Genomic DNA, 17,504 nt, shown 5'->3' on the forward strand with positions numbered 1-17,504 from the left:
AGATGAGTAAAACAGTTCCTTGAAGCTATTCAATAGCTTTTATACTTCAAGGAAAGAGCTAGACAAAAAGGTACAATCAACTCTCAATTTACCAGGGAATGGAAGAGATAAGGAAATAGATAATAAAGTTCTCCAAATCTCAATTAAAACAAAGCCTCATAAAACATAGTACAAAATAGATTTAGTATACACATATTTAATGAAAATTATATCTAATATTCAAGAACACATTTGCTATGCTACTCAGCGTATCATTATGCATGCCCCCTGAAGGATGTGAAGGTAAATAGAACACACTCAGCTCTCAAATATTTTATGGTGGAATGGATCAAAAGTTGCGAGTTCACATGCACATGAAACTTGCATGTTAAAACTGACAAAGAAAGAGATCAGCTCATTGTTCAACTGGTGCCTCACCTAGTGTTGATGATGCTGTGGTATCATTTTCCTCCAGAGTTTGGCTCTTAGCTTTGCAGGCTGAGAATCAGTTGAACTGGAGTTGATCAAGCTCAGTTAGATGAAACGTATAAGAGATTAATGAGTAAATCAAATGCTGATATATTAATTCACAATAAAAGTTTTGACTGCCAAGCATAATGGAATACCTAAGCAGACCGGTCAGCACATTCCCTCTTTGTAGAGAAGGATGCTAGAAACACCAATTTATTTTCTTGACGAGCATAGAATTAGATAAATATGATCTCAGCAGATGGGATCATGAAACTTTGCTAGCAAACTGTACTCCGCCGTGATGATGTACCTCTCAAGGGAATTTGGACTCTTTAGTCTGCTTTCACCCCAGGACAATAACTCTTTTAAGAGTTAAAATATTTCTTTTAAGATTTATAACATACAAACCACAAGAAGATGAAGTATTTATAATTCATATTTCATCAATTCAATGACACTTTCTAAAAAATGTTGTAACATTTCAAATTGTGTCTTACAATCATAATTTGTAATTAGCAGTTTTTTCTTTCGTAGGGGTTCATAAAATAATGGCACATCTTTCAGTGGTATCTTAGAATCTAATGGAATACGATAATTGCATGACATTTCTTTAAACTCCCTTACTTCTGTTTTGGTAAATTGACTTTCATCAAGTTAGTAGTTGCCCCACTACATCATTACTTAGAGAGTTTAAGTTCAAAAACTATGTCAAGCTTTATTTTCCTCAATTCATATTCTGATCAGGCTGTCGTAATTGAGCTAAGTTCCCAAGGGATAGAGGACACTGGAGGATACTTCATCCGCAAATGTATTCTTAGCTTCTAAAGTAACCCAGACTTGGCTGTGTGCAGTGGCTCACACCTGTAATCCCAGCACTTTGGGAAGCCGAGGCGGGCGAATCACCTGAGGTCAGGAGTTCAAGACCAGCCTGGCCAACATGGTGAAACCCTGTCTCTACTAAAAATACAAAAATTAGCCAGGTGTGGTAGCGGGCGTCTGTAATCCCAGCTACTCAGGAGGCTGAGGCAGGAGACTCACTGGAACCCGGAAGGCAGAGGTTGCAGTGAGCTGAGATTGTACCACTGTACTGCAGCCTGGGCAACAGAGTAAGACTCCATCTCCAAAACTAAAAAATAAAGTAACCCAGATTTCACTGGGTTTTGTCATCCTTTTTTACTGCAGGACCCTTAAAATGCCTGCAAAGTCTCTTAAGGGGGCATTTGTACTTAGGAACAGGTCCTGTTAGCTACCTCATTCCCTGTCTGATTTGGCAAGCCATCTGCTGTGGCTACTGATGAGCCTTCTGATGGCAACAACTGCGTTCCACATGGCAGCACCATTTTATTGCCAGGCACCAATATGGCCATAGCTAACAATCTAGAATACATACGGTACTAAGTAAGCCATTATTGGAGTCTCTAGTCAAGGCTTTTAGTTTTATGGACTATTTTCTAAATATTTACTTAATATGTGTTGGGCTCTATAATAGTCACTGTAGAGACTACAGAGAAAAATCCACAGGGTCACTATGTATAGTTGTGGAGTTTGTGCACAGTACAAAGATGCCAAGTAGGTGAATGGAGGCTGAAACTCAACCTGTTCCTTACCCACCAGCTCATGCCCCCTAGTGCAGGGCTGAATCCATCTGCAAGAAAGAGTGCCATTTTCTTCTGACAAAGATACTTCTTCTTTAAAGCAATCCTTGACCCCATGAGTCTGTATCAGCCTGTTTCTAATTCTTCTGCGTAGTTACCTTTCCCAATCCTCTGCCCAGAGACAGTCTTTCCCTAGTCCCTCTGCTCTACTTCACATGGAGAGAATTGATATGCTACTGGGCCCTAATTACTCTTTCTGTATCTTCAAGGAGCTTACAGTCTAATGAGGGGAGATAAAGGAAAAAACCATTGTGACACATGTGATAAGGGTGGGCTAAAAGTAAGCATCCAGTAGGACCTTGGGAACACTAAGAGGGAGTCCTAACCCAGTCTAGTGGACCAGGGAAGGCTTCTGGAGTATGCCTTCTCTGCCTAGAACCATCTTCCCACTCCTTCACCTGGACTAATTCCTACTCATTCTTCAAGTTTCAGTTAAATATACCTTTGCTTAATTTCCTTAGTTTTGGATAACTAATATCAACAATCCTTTGCTCAATTTTATAGATTACCCAAATGTAGGTCAATTTGTGATTGTCTATTATGTATACATATTATATATGTATATATAGATGATTTTTATATAAATGCATATATTTGTCTATGCATATATAATCTACACATATGTGTATGTAAATAGATAACCACAATATATGCATATATAAATGCAAATATTTGTATATACATATATGACATGTGTGTATATAATATATATAAATTACATATATACACATGTTTATATTATGTATGTATATTTATATATAAATATACATAAGTGTGTGTACATATATTTACATATATACTTTCCTTCTTGGCATATGCCTGCCTGTACATTCATTTTTTTATTTTTTATTTTTATATTTTTGAGATGGAGTCTCACTCTGTTGCCCAGGCTAGAGTGCAATGGCGCAATTTCGGCTCACTGCAACCTCTGCCTCCTGGGTTCAAGCAATTCTCCTGCCTCAGCCTCCAGATTAGCTAGGATTACAGGTGTGCACCACCATGCCCAGGTAATTTTTGTATTTTCAGTAGAGACAGGGTTTCACCGTGTTGGCCAGGCTCGTCTTGAACTCCTGACCTCAAGTGATCCACCCGCCTCGGCCTCCCAAAGTGCTGGGATTACAGGCATGAGCCATAATGCCCAGCCCCGCCTGCATTTTAAATTCACCGTTGTGGGCCTGCCTTGATCCTTCAGCAGTCCTAATTAATGTAATTGGCTGATTGGATTCTCCTGGGCTTCTGTCAGAGCTACTTTCTCTCACGCTCTTACCTCATACTCACAAAGCACTCAGTGCTTCCTCTTTTGTTATACTTACCTCATGTGTACATAAACCCCACTATAACGGAACAAATAGAATCTAAAAATTCAGTTTCACAAATTACAAGGTCATATTATTAGGAGGTTAATGAAATGACTGGAGTGATCCCGCATAGTTTGCTGGAGAGCACCGTGTCTGGCTGTGTGACCAAAATCCATCCTGGTCTCAGCTAGAGTTCGGAGCAGTCTGCTGGTACTTGACTTCTCCAGCTTAAATAAATATACCAGGGATAATTCTAGGCTCCATGACTAGCTGAGAATTCCAGAATCGTAGCACTGATTCCAGGAATCCCTGGGATTTTTGACAGCCATTTGATCTAATATAGGCAGATTGGGTTGGGAGAATACTGGGAATGCAGGGGCCCACTTCACCTTGTCTTCCCCTCCAAGATCAGAACTTTAGCCCACCACATTGAAAATGGGAATTGGGGAGAGGGCAGGATTAATAGCCAGATGTATTAAAATTGGTTTTGCATTGTCAGGGAACATAATTTCACCATGTTATTTCTACATGATTGTACATGTGGATTTTACTATAATTACTTGTGTAATGACTACCTCCTCCTCGAGACTCTATACTACATGAAGATAAGGGCCCTATTAATCTTGCTTCTTACAGTGCAGTGCATTTCTTAGCTCATATTAGTTGCTTAATAAAAATTTGTTAAATTAAATTGATGTCATATCTAAGAGAAAACATAAAATACTTTTTTTCCCTTTTTTTAAAGGTAGCTTCTATCTCTGTTACCCAGGCTAGAGTGCAGTGGCATGATCACAGCTCAGTGCAGCTTCGACCTCCCAGGTTCAATCAATCCTCATGACAGCCTCCTGAGTCACTGGGACTATAGGCACACACCACCACACCCAGCTAATTTTTAAATTTTTCTGTAGGGTTGGGGTTTTGCCATGTTGCCTAGGCTGGACTTGAACTCCTGGGCTCAACTGATCTACTCACCTAGACCTCCCAAAGTGCTGGGATTACAGGCGTGAGCCACTGAGCCTGGTGAAGATCTAAAAGACTTTTAAAAGCTAGTTGGGGGGAAAGAGTAGGGGTAAATAAATTCTTTGCAGAGAGAAACATGAAAAAAGTCTAAGAAGTACAAGAGAGTATGCCATGTTTAGGGAATGGTAAGTAATTCACAAAACTAGAGCATATAAGCAAGAAGTGGTAAGAGTAAGCATAGTAAGAAATGAAACTGGAAAGAGAAGCAGAAGCTGGATTGCTAAGAACAAGGAACTTGGACTTGATCCTAAGGGCAATGGGAATCCATTGAGGGATCTTAAAAGGAAATTAAATGATAAAATTTGCCCTTTTGAGATATATACAATTTATTGAAGAGGTAAAACTGGATGCAGAGAGAAGAGTAGGTTATTTATGCAGTTTGTACCTGCATAATCATGGCATATGTTACAGGAAGCTGCCCTGCCCTCAGCTTGCATGGAGAGGTAGTGCTCAGCAGTCCTGCTTTGCACTCTACAAAACTTATCTCCCCAACACTTAGCTGCAGCTGACTGGACACTGGATGGGCACCTGATCCAAAGGAAACTAATCCATAGTCTGGCAGGTGATCTATGACATGGCCAGCATGGAAAATAGTGATCAAGATAGTGTGGTATTGACATTAAGATAGGCAAATAGATCAATAAAAGAAAATAGAGGGTCCAGAAACAGACCCACAATTACGTGGTCAATTAAACTTCAGTAAAGGTGCAAAGGCAATTCAGTAGAGAAAGGATAGTCTTTTCAACAAATGATACTGGAAAAATTAAATATCCATATGTAAGAAATTGAAATTTGATTCATATACTAAAATTAACTCAAAACGACTTATAGACCTAATCTAAAACCTAGACCAAAAAATATTTAGGAGCAAATCTTTGTGAGCTTGGGCTACGCAAAAATTTTTGAGAAATGACACCAAAAGCACAATTCATGAAAGAAAAGGTTGATAAAATCAACTTCGAAATTTAGAATTTTTGCTCCTTGAAAGAGTCAGAGAGTGAAAGGACAACCCCAGACTAGGAAAACGTATTTGCAAATTACACAACTGATAAGGGACTTGTATCCATAATATATAAAGAATTCTCAAAACACAATAAGTAAATATATAACCTGATAAAAAAATGGACAAAAGCATGAACAGGCACTTCGCCAAAAAAAATAATGATGTCAAAAAAAGCACATGAAAAATACTCATTAGTCATTAGAGAAATGTAAATTAAAACTCCAAATGAGATATCATTACACATCTGAATGAGAATGGCTAAAAATAATAAGACCAACGATACCAAGTGTCGGCAAGGATGTATAACAACTAGAACTCTATCATACTGCTTATGGGAATGTAAAATAGTACAACCACTTTAGGAAAAAGCTTGGCAGTTTCTTTACAAGTTAAAAATACACACCCTATAATGAACGTGATTCATCCCTTTTACTGCTAAGTATTAACTCAAGATAAAAGAAATACACATGCACACAAAGACTTCTACAGGAATTTTTATAGCAGCTTTATTGGTAACAGTCAAAAACTGGAAACAACATGAATGCCCATCAATAGATTAACATGTAAAGCCAGCCTACCAAACAGAATACATGCTGTGTGGTTGTCTTTATACAAAACCCTAGAAAATGCAACTAATCTGCAGTGACAGATGACAAATCAGTGGTTGCCTGTTGTGGAGGAAGATGAGGCAGGTATGAGGGTAAGGGTTTTATATTAGGAAATAAGGAATTGTTTGGGCGTGATATGTTTATTTTCTTGATTATGGTGATGGATTCACTGCTGTTACTTGATTTCTCCAGCTTAAATAAATATACAGGGAATAATTCTAGGCTCTGTGACTAGCTGGAAATTCCAGAATCGTAGCACTGATTCCAGGAATCTCTGGGATTCTTGACAGCCATTTGATCTGTCTAATACAGGCAGATATATGTGCAGATACATATATATGTGTATATATATGTATACACATATACAAGTGTAGCTACATGTCCAAACTTATGAAATTGTGCGCTTTAAATAGTACTATTTATTGTTACAATATACAATAGTTTGAATAAAATTCTTTAAAATTTTTTTAAAGAGAGAGAATGGAATGAGAGAGTTTCTTGTAGTGGTGGAATAGGAAGAATATTCAGAGTACACTTGGACAGACAGATAACACTCCCGTTTTACATATTTCAACATGGGGTATCCAGCAGATGAGCTATTTCTTTGCTCAAATGCTGTCTATTTTATTGGTAAGATTGGCAGCAAAGCTTTCCACATAAATGACCTAAAATAGATTGGCAGAAGGCTTGAAGAAGGTGGAGTAGGTTTGAAATAGCTGCTGGAGAACCCAGACCCAGAACTCTTGGCATTTGAATAGAGCTGGAGGTTTTGTTGATATTGGGGACCAAGAATCTATGGTAATACAACTTCCATATCATTGTGTAATTTTTCTCTAGCACATGTCAATAGTACAGGCAGACAGACACAGTCCTCTTTTTTCTCTGAACACATCTCATCTCCCAGAAGTTTCTTTAATCTCTTGAGCACTCAGATTTCTATGGCATCTGCTCCACCATTTTGTCAGACATGCCAAGACATTTTTCACCCATTCATTCAACAGCTATCTATTGAGACCCTTTAACTCAGGTGTGAGGTGTCAAATGGCACTGAATATACAATAGTCCAAATATACATGATCCATGCTTTCAGGTTTACATGTCTGAATATGCAACGTCCTCCCACAGGCTCTAACACTGATCACTTGCAGACCTCAGAGGACTGTGCACTTCCCAAGCATAGGTGACTCATATCAGCCACACATCACTTGACCATTAATAATCAAGGTGCCCTCATTGCAAGTGTCCATTTTCAAGCTTGACCCATGTCACGTTCCTCCTTTTTATTGTGGAGATACATATATATGTACACATATAATTTTTCTCCAAGACAGAGTCTTGCTCTGTTGCCCAAGTTGGAGTGCAGTGGTGCGATCTCGGCTCACTGCAACCTCTGCCTCCCGAATTCAAGCGATTCTCCTTACTCAGCCTCCCGAGTAACTGGGACTACAACCATGCACCACCACACATGGCTAATTTTTGTATTTTTAGTAGAGACGGGGTTTCACCATTTTGGCCAGGCTAGTCTCAAACTCCTGACCTCGTCATCTGCCCACCTCAGCCTCCCAAAATGCTGGGATTACAGGCTTGAGCCACTGCACCCAGCCTACTGTGGTTATTAAATGTTGGGAGAGGTGTGTGGCCAACACTGAATTCGTAGGATCTATAACTAGAGACCTGAGGGCCCAAGGAAATGTTCACAGTTATCTAGTATGCTGTCAGATAATAGGTTTAGGTATTTTCTTTCTTTGAAATTCAATAAACTTTCACAATGACTTTTCATTAAAGATGAATGCTAAATTGCTATCTCACCCACAGTTTGGATAACAGATTATTAGAAAATATGTACATATTAAATAATGTATCATGTTGCATCAAATGGAAGTGTATCTCTTTATCCTCTTTAAAGAGATACATCAGATACATAATACTCAAATATCTGCAGTTGTGTGCACACACACACACACACACACACACACACACACCCCAGGAAGGGGAAGAAAGAGAGAATGTAAAGATAGGAATCACATTTGCTTTAACGGGAGATAGAAACGTAAAAGTTTCTTTCTACCATTATGTCTGTTTTGAGTATACTAGGAAATCCCATATGAAATTATGATTCTGGGATAGAATATTCTGTCTTTCAGGGCACCACCAGAAGAGAATACTAAACAGTAATAAAGAGGAAAAGACAGACATATACGTGTTCTTTTCTCTTCTGTTGTTAGCCTAAAAAAAATTTAAAATGTGCACAAATGCATATGGGATATTTCTTTTAGTGAAAAGGCGAAAAAACCAAATGCCTAAAGGTTGGGAATAGAAATTGATGAGTTTGGCAGTAGGCTTTGGAAATGAGCAGTGATAACCAATCTGACTAATGTGAAAAAAATGTTGCAAAGAAGCACTAGAAACAAAAAAAGCAGAGGGGCGGAGCAAGATAGCCGAATAGGAACAGCTCCAGTCTCCAGCTCCCAGCACGAGCAACACAGAAGACAGGTGATTTCTGTATTATCAACTGAGGTACTGGGTTCATCTCACTGGGGAGTGCCAGGCAATCGGTGCTGGTCAGCTGTTGCAGCCTGTCCAGCGAGAGCTGAAGCAGGGGGAGGCATCGCATCACCTGGGAAGCCCAAGGGGGAAGGGAATCGCTTTTCCTAGCCAGGGGAACTGAGACACACAACACCTGGAAAATCGGGTAACTCCCACCCCAATACTGCGCTTTAAGCAAACAGGCACACCAGGAGATTATATCCCACACCTGGCCGGGAGGGTCCCACGCCCACAGAGCCTTCCTCATTGCTAGCACAGCAGTCTGCGATCTAACTTCAAGGCAGCAGCCAGGCTGGGGGAGGGACGCCCGCCATTGCTGAGGCTTAAGTAGGTAAACAAAGCCCTGGGAAGATCTAACTGGGTGGAGCTCACAGCAGCTCAAGGAGGCCTGTCAGTCTCTGTAGACTCCACCTCTGGGGACAGGGCACAGCTAAACAACAACAACAAAAAGCAGCAGAAACCTCTGCAGACGCAAACAATTCTGACAGCTTTGAAGAGAGCGGTGGATCTCCCAACACGGAGGTTGAGATCTGAGAATGGACAGACACCTGCTCAACTGGGTCCCTGACCCCTGAGTAGCCTAACTGGGAGACATCCTCCACTAGGGGCAGACCGACACCCCACACCTCACACAGTGGAGTACACCCCTGAGAGGAAGCTTCCAAAGCAAGAATCAGACAGGTACACTCGCTGTTCAGCAGCATTCTATCTTCTGCAGCCTCTGCTGCTGACACCCAGGCAAACAAGGTCTGGAGTGGACCTCAAGCAATCTCCAACAGACCTACAGCTGAGGATCCTGACTGTTAGAAGGAAAACTAACAACCAGGAAGGACACCCACACCAAAACCCCATCAGTACGTCACCATCATCAAAGACCAGAGGCAGATAAAACCACAAAGATGGAGAAAAAGCAGGGCAGAAAAGCTGGAAATTCAAAAAATAAGAGCACATCTCCCCCTCCAAAGGAATGCAGCTCAGCACCAGCAACGGATCAAAGCTGGATGGAGAATGACTTTGACGAGATGAGAGAAGAAGCCTCCAGTCCATCAAACTTCTCAGAGCTAAAGGAGGAATTACGTACCCAGCGCAAAGAAACTAAAAAGCTTGAAAAAAGAGTGGAAGAATTGATAACCAGAATAATTAATGCAGAGAAGGCCATAAATGAATGGACAGAGATGAAAACCATGACACGAGAAATACGTGACAAATGCACAAGCTTCAGTAACCGACTCGATCAACTGGAAGAAAGAGTATCAGCGATTGAGGATCAAATGAATGAAATGAAGCGAGAAGAGAAATCTAAAGAAAAAAGAAGAAAAAGAAATGAACAAAGCCTGCAAGAAGTATGGGATTATGTAAAAAGACCAAATCTACGTCTGATTGGGGTGCCTGAAAGTGAGGGGGAAAATGGAACCAAGTTGGAAAACACTCTTCAGGATATCATCCAGGAGAACTTCCCCAACCTAATAGGGCAGGCCAACATTCAAATTCAGGAAATATAGAGAACGCCACAAAGATACTCCTCGAGAAGAGCAACTCCAAGACACATAATTGCCAGATTCACCAAAGTTGAAATGAAGGAAAAAATCTTAAGGGCAGCCAGAGAGAAAGGTTGGGTTACCCACAAAGGGAAGCAAATCAGACTAACAGCAGATCTCTTGGCAGAAACTCTACAAGCCAGAAGAGAGTGGGGGCCAATATTCAACATTCTTAAAGAAAAGAATTTTAAACCCAGAATTTTATATCCAGTCAAACTAAGTTTCATAAGTGAAGGAGAAATAAAATCCTTTACAGATAAGCAAATGCTTAGAGATTTTGTCACCACCAGGCCTGCCTTACAAGAGACCCTGAAGGAAGCACTAAACATGGAAAGGAACAACCGGTACCAGCCATTGCAAAAACATGCCAAAATGTAAAGACCATTGAGGCTAGGAAGAAACTGCATCAACTAATGAGCAAAATAACCAGTTAATATCATAATGGCAGGATCAAGTTCACACATAACAATATTAACCGTAAATGTAAATGGACTAAATGCTCCAATTAAAAGACACAGACTGGCAAACTGGATAAAGAGTCAAGACCCATCAGTCTGCTGTATTCAGGAGACCCATCTCACATGCAGAGACATACATAGGCTCAAAGTAAAGGGATGGAGGAAGATCTACCAAGCAAATGGAGAACAGAAAAAAGCAGGGGTTGCAATCCTAGTCTCTGATAAAACAGACTTTAAACCATCAAAGATCAAAAGAGACAAAGAAGGCCATTACATAATGGTAAAGGGATCAATTCAACAGGAAGAGCTAACTATCCTAAATATATATATGCACCCAATACAGGAGCACCCAGATTCATCAAGCAAGTCCTTAGAGACTTACAAAGAGACTTAGACTCCCATACAATAATAATGGGAGACTTCAACACTTCACTGTCAACATTAGACAGATCAACGAGACAGAAAGTTAACAAGGATATCCAGGAATTGAACTCATCTCTGCAGCAAGCAGACCTAATAGACATCTATAGAACTCTCCACCCCAAATCAACAGAATATACATTCTTCTCAGCACCACATCGCACTTACTCCAAAATTGACCACATAATTGGAAGTAAAGCACTCCTCAGCAAATGTACAAGAACAGAAATTATAACAAACTGTCTCTCAGACCACAGTGCAATCAAACTAGAACTCAGGACTAAGAAACTCAATCAAAACCGCTCAACTACATGGACACTGAACAGCCTGCTCCTGAATGACTACTGGGTACATAACGAAATGAAGGCAGAAATAAAGATGTTCTTTGAAACCAATGAGAACAAAGATACAACACACCAGAATCTCTGGGACACATTTAAAGCAGTGTGTAGAGGGAAATTTATAGCACTTAATGCCCACAAGAGAAAGCAGGAAAGATCTAAAATGGACACTCTAACATCACAATTAAAAGAGCTAGAGAAGCAAGAGCAAACACATTCAAAAGCGAGCAGAAGGCAAGAAATAACTAAGATCAGAGCAGAACTGAAGGAGATAGAGACACAATAAACCCTCCAAAAAATCAATGAATCCAGGAGTTGGTTTTTTGAAAAGATCAACAAAATTGACAGACCACTAGAAAGACTAATAAAGAAGAAAAGAGAGAAGAATCAAAGAGATGCAATAAAAAATGATAAAGGGGAAGTATCACCACCGACCCCACAGAAATACAAACTACCATCAGAGAATACTATAAACACCTCTACACAATAAACTAGAAAATCTAGAAGAAATAGATAATTTCCTGGACACTTACACTCTCCCAAGACTAAACCAGGAAGAAGTAGAATCCCTGAATAGACCAATAACAGGCTCTGAAATTGAGGCAATAATTAATAGCCTACCAACCAAAAAAAGTCCAGGACCAGATGGATTCACAGCTGAATTCTACCAGAGGTACAAGGAGGAGCTGGTACCATTCCTTCTGAAACTATTCCAATCAATAGAAAAAGAGGGAATCCTCCCTAACTCATTTTATGAGGCCAACATCATCCTGATACCAAAGCCTGGCAGAGACACAACAAAAAAAGAGAACTTAGACCAACATCCCTGATGAACATCCATGCAAAAATCCTCAATAAAATACTGGCAAACCGGATCCAGCAGCACATCAAAAACTTATCCACCATGATTAAGTTGGCTTCATCCCTGGGATGCAAGGCTGGTTCAACATACGCAAATCAATAAACGTAATCCAGCATATAAACAGAACCAAAGACAAAAACCACATGATTATCTCAATAGATGCAGAAAAGGCCTTTAACAAAATTCAACAGCACTTCATGCTAAAAACTCTCAATAAATTCAGTATTGATGGAACATATCTCAAAATCATAAGAGCTATTTATGACAAACCCACAGTCAATATCATACTGAATGGGCAAAAACTGGAAGCCTTCCCTTTGAAAACTGGCACAAGACAGGGATGCCCTCTCTCACCACTCCTATTCAACATAGTGTTGGAAGTTCTGGCTAGGGCAATCAGGCAAGAGAAAGAAATAAACGGTATTCAGTTAGGAAAAGAAGAAGTCAAATTGTCCCTCTTTGCAGATGACATGATTGTATATTTAGAAAACCCCATTGTCTCAGCCCAAAATCTCCTTAAGCTGATAAGAAACTTCAGCAAAGTCTCAGGATACAAAATTAATGTGCAAAAATCACAAGCATTCTTATACACCAGTAACAGACAAACAGAGAGCCAAATCATGAATGAACTTCCATTCACAATTGCTTCAAAGAGAATCAAATACCTAGGAATCCAACTTACAAGGGATGTAAAGGACCTCTTCAAGGAGAACTACAAACCACTGCTCAGTGAAATAAAAGAGGACATAAACAAATGGAAGAACATACCATGCTCATGGATAGGAAGAATCAATATTGTGAAAATGGCCATACTGCCCAAGGTAATTTATAGATTCAATGCCATCCCCATCAAGCTACCAATGAGTTTCTTCACAGAATTGGAAAAAACTGCTTTAAAGTTCATATGGAACCAAAAAAGAGCCCGCATCTCCAAGACAATCCTAAGTCAAAAGAACAAAGCTGGAGGCATCACACTACCTGACTTCAAACTATACTACAAGGCTACAGTAACCAAAACAGCATGGTACTGGTACCAAAACAGAGATATAGACCAATGGAACAGAACAGAGTCCTCAGAAATAATACCATATATCTACAGCCATCTGATCTTTGATAAACCTGAGAAAAACAAGAAATGGGGAAAGGATTCCCTATTTAATAAATGGTGCTGGGAAAATTGGCTAGCCATAAGTAGAAAGCTGAAACTGGATCCTTTCCTTACTCCTTATATGAAAATTAATTCAAGATGGATTAGAGACTTAAATATTAGACCTAATACCATAAAAACTCTAGAAGAAAACCTAGGTAATACCATTCAGGACATAGGCATGGGCAAAGACTTCATGTCTAAAACACCAAAAGCAATGGCAACAAAAGCCAAAATTGACAAATGGGATCTAATTAAACTAAAGAGCTTCTGCACAGCAAAAGAAACTATCATCAGAGTGAACAGGCAACCTACAAAATGGGAGAAAATGTTTGCAATCAACTCATCAGACAAAGGGCTAATATCCAGAACCTACAAAGAACTCAAACAAATTTACAAGAAAAAAACAAACAACCCCATCAAAAAGTAGGCAAAGGATATGAACAGACATTTCACAAAAGAGGACATTCATACAGCCAACAGACACATGAAAAAATACTCATCATCACTGGCCATCAGAGAAATGCCAATCAAAACCACAATGAGATACCATCTCACACCAGTTAGAATGGCAATCATTAAAAAGCCGGGAAACAACAGGTGCTGGAGAGGATGTGGAGAAATAGGAACACTTTTACACTGTTGGTGGGATTGTAAACTAGTTCAAACATTATGAAAAACAGTATGGCAATTCCTCAAGGATCTAGAACTAGAAGTACCGTATGACCCAGCCATCCCATTACTGGGTATATACCCAAAGGATTATAAATCATGCTGCTATAAAGACACATGCACACGTATGTTTATTGCGGCACTATTCACAATAGCAAAGACTTGGAATCAACCCAAATGTCCATCAGTGACAGACTGGATTAAGAAAATGTGGCACATATACACTATGGAATACTATGCAGCCATAAAAAAAGATGAGTTTGTGTCCTTTGTAGGGACATGGATGCAGCTGGAAACCATCATTCTCAGCAAACTATCGCAAGAACAGAAAACCAAACACCGCATGTTCTCACTCATAGGTGGGAACTGAACAATGAGATCACTTGGACTGGGGAAGGGGAACATCACACACTGGGGCCTATCACGGGGAGAGGGGAGGGGGGAGGGGGAAGGGATTGCATTGGGAGTTATACCTGATGTAAATGACGAGTTGATGGGTGCTGACGAGGTGATGGGTGCAGCACACCAACATGGCACAAGTATACATATGTAACAAACCTGCACGTTATGCACATGTACCCTAGAACTTAAAGTATAATAAAAAAATTTAAAAAAAGCAACAATTTTTTGCATCGTGCATAAAAATGAAATGGTCATGTAATAGCCCCTGATAGAAGTTTCCTTGTGACAAGGAGACTTTCCCAAAAAGGAACAAAATGGAATTAGGAGCTCTGCCTGCAATATCCCTAAAGAGACAAAGTGTTAATCTTTCTATCACTATAAAAATAGTGAATTTTTTGTTTGTTTGTTTGAGATGGAGTCTCTCTCTGTTGCCCAGGCTGGAGTGCAGTAGTACAATCTCAGTTTACTGCAACTTCCACCACCTGTGTTCAAGAAACTCTTCTGCCTCAGCCTCCCAAGTAGCTGGGATTACAAGCACCCACCATCAGGCCTGGCTAATTTTTGTATTTTTAGTAGAGACAAGGTTTCACCATGTTGTCCAGGCTGGTCTCGAACTCCTGGCCTCAAGTTGTTCACCCACCTTAGCCTCCCGAAGTGCTGGGATTACAGGTGTGAGCCACCAAACCTGGCCAAAAATAGTGAATTTTTTTTTTTTTTTTTGAAACAGAGTTTCTCTCTGCTGTTGCCAGGCTGGAGTGCAGTGGTGTGATCTCAGTTCACTGCAACCTCCACCTCCCGGGTTTAAGCGAGTCTCCTGCCTCAGTCTCCTGAGTAGTTGGGACTACAGACACACACCACCACACCCAGCTAATTTTTGTAGTTTTAGTAAAGATGGGGTTTCACCACGTTGGCCAGGATGGTCTCGATCTCTTGACCTCGTGATCTGCCGGCCTTGGCCTCCCAAAGTGCTGGGATTACAGGCAGGAGCCACTGTGCCTGGCCGTGACTTTTTAATAGGAAAAGAAATCGTGTGCCAGATACTTCCCTAAACCAGGTCAATGCACAGATTCTCTATATAGCCATCATAAGTAATCTGGCCAGAAATCCCACAATAATCATTATCCCTAAGTGTAAAGTATACATGTAGCCAAATATCAGTATCATGCCTGCAAGTATACTTGCTAGGATGAATAGTTGAAATAGTAACAGAAAATAAGAGCAGATTCATGAATCAGCCTCTTAAAAGTGAAGAAGGTTTGATGCTGGAATTCATCATTTACCCTAGTTTTTGGAAGCTTAACTATTGAGATAAGGAATTTTTAGGCTTATTATTATTATAAGTGTGCTGTCTTTTTTTTTTTGATAAATAATTGGAGAATACTTACACAAATAACCCTTAAGACAGATTGCTTTGTGAATTATCTATGGTGACTTGTGAAGAATTTCCCCTCTTCCCCAAGGCAACCTACTCTGCCTCCCCTCACCCACCCTTAGGTTTGCGTGTATCTTGAAAGATTGGCCTGCAGAGCCTTCAGGCAAACCATCCTGGAAATAGTTTTTCTCTGGCATCTATGAGTTTATGATTTCTCTCTGCAAAGTGCCAGAGTACAAGATACCTAAATTGCTGTAGAGCCAAGTTTGTGATTCCATCACTGACATACTAATTCGGTCAGCCATTATCTATTGTGTGCCTACTGGGTCCCAGGAATCACACTGTTTAGGATCCTCGGCACAATACTATAAACAAAATTGACAAGGTCCCTGTCCCTGTGAAGCTTCCATTCTATCATGCTGACTATAGCTCAACACTAAGAGTTGATTAATAAGAAACCACTATGGGCACTTCAAGCAAAGGATTCTTAAGTAATCCTATGAATCAATTGGGACAAAGAACTGTTAGGAAGGGAAAAATGGAATTAGAGTACTGATCTGAAGAGAGACCTCCTGGTTAGGAAGCCAGAATCTGCTCAGACAGGCAGCTTAGGTGAGTGGATAAATGAAAAACCTATTATTTTGCAAGTAGGGAAGGCAGCACAGTAGGGGCTCAGTCAGACCCAGAATAAAGCATTCTTGGAATGAGAGCAGGCTGTTGCTTATGTGCTATGATTTGAGATGAATTGGGAAAGCTGCCAGTTCAAAAATGTCTCTTCCACAGATGTCTGGAAAATGTGAATGTTTACTTCTCTTGGGAGAGGTGGTGGTTAAAAGCATGGACTTTGGAATCAGGCAGTCTTGTTTGTGAACTGCAGCTCTGCAACTTACCGTGTGACTTTAGAGAAGTTGCTTTTCTTTCTTAGCCTCAGCGTCCTCATCTATAAAATGGGGATAATCATACCCCTCACAGGTTTTTTATAAGACTTTTAAAAAGCTATTCTAAACCCAATAGTAGCACAGGTACCCAGAAACAGTAAACATTTAATAAATAACAGATATTCTTAATATTATACATAATGAATGTTCCAACTAACTTTCATTCAATTCCCCCTGTGTGCCTGGCATTGTACTGGTCATGATGCAAAAAGGAAGACAGTCTTGAAAACAGCTGAATACAGTAAAATGTGAAAGATGCTCTCAGAGATAGTTATGGAATAAAACTTTGTTTTCTTTTTCTCAAAGCAGAGAAAGGAAGGCGGACATTTCAGGAAAATGGAATAAAAAAGGCTCAGTAGGTGAAAAATATTTTAGGTGAGCTTCCTCCAAGAAACTAAGATGTAGATGGTAGAAATGGAATGTCAATATAAGAGGATACTTCCTCCTAAAAATGCTGTATTCCTTTGACTTGTGCAGCACAGCACTCTCCCCGTTTCTCTGCACTTTCTCTCTTAAGTTCTTCCCAGTCTCCTTTGTGGTGTCCTTCACCTCGACTGTTATATGTTGAAATTGCTCAAGACTGCCTGAGGTGTTTTCCTACTCTATATACTCTCCTTAGACATCTCATCTATTACCAAGTGTCCTAGGGTTTCAATTACCACTTAAATGCTAAATTCCAAATTTTTATTTCCATATCAGATCTCTCGTGAACTACTCCTATTTCTGACAGACTCATATTTCCAGTTATGTTGTGAATATCTTCATTTGGGTGC

The sequence above is a fragment of the Macaca thibetana genome, chromosome 1 (assembly GCF_024542745.1).
Source record: "Macaca thibetana thibetana isolate TM-01 chromosome 1, ASM2454274v1, whole genome shotgun sequence".
Classification (NCBI taxonomy): Eukaryota; Metazoa; Chordata; class Mammalia; order Primates; family Cercopithecidae; genus Macaca; species Macaca thibetana.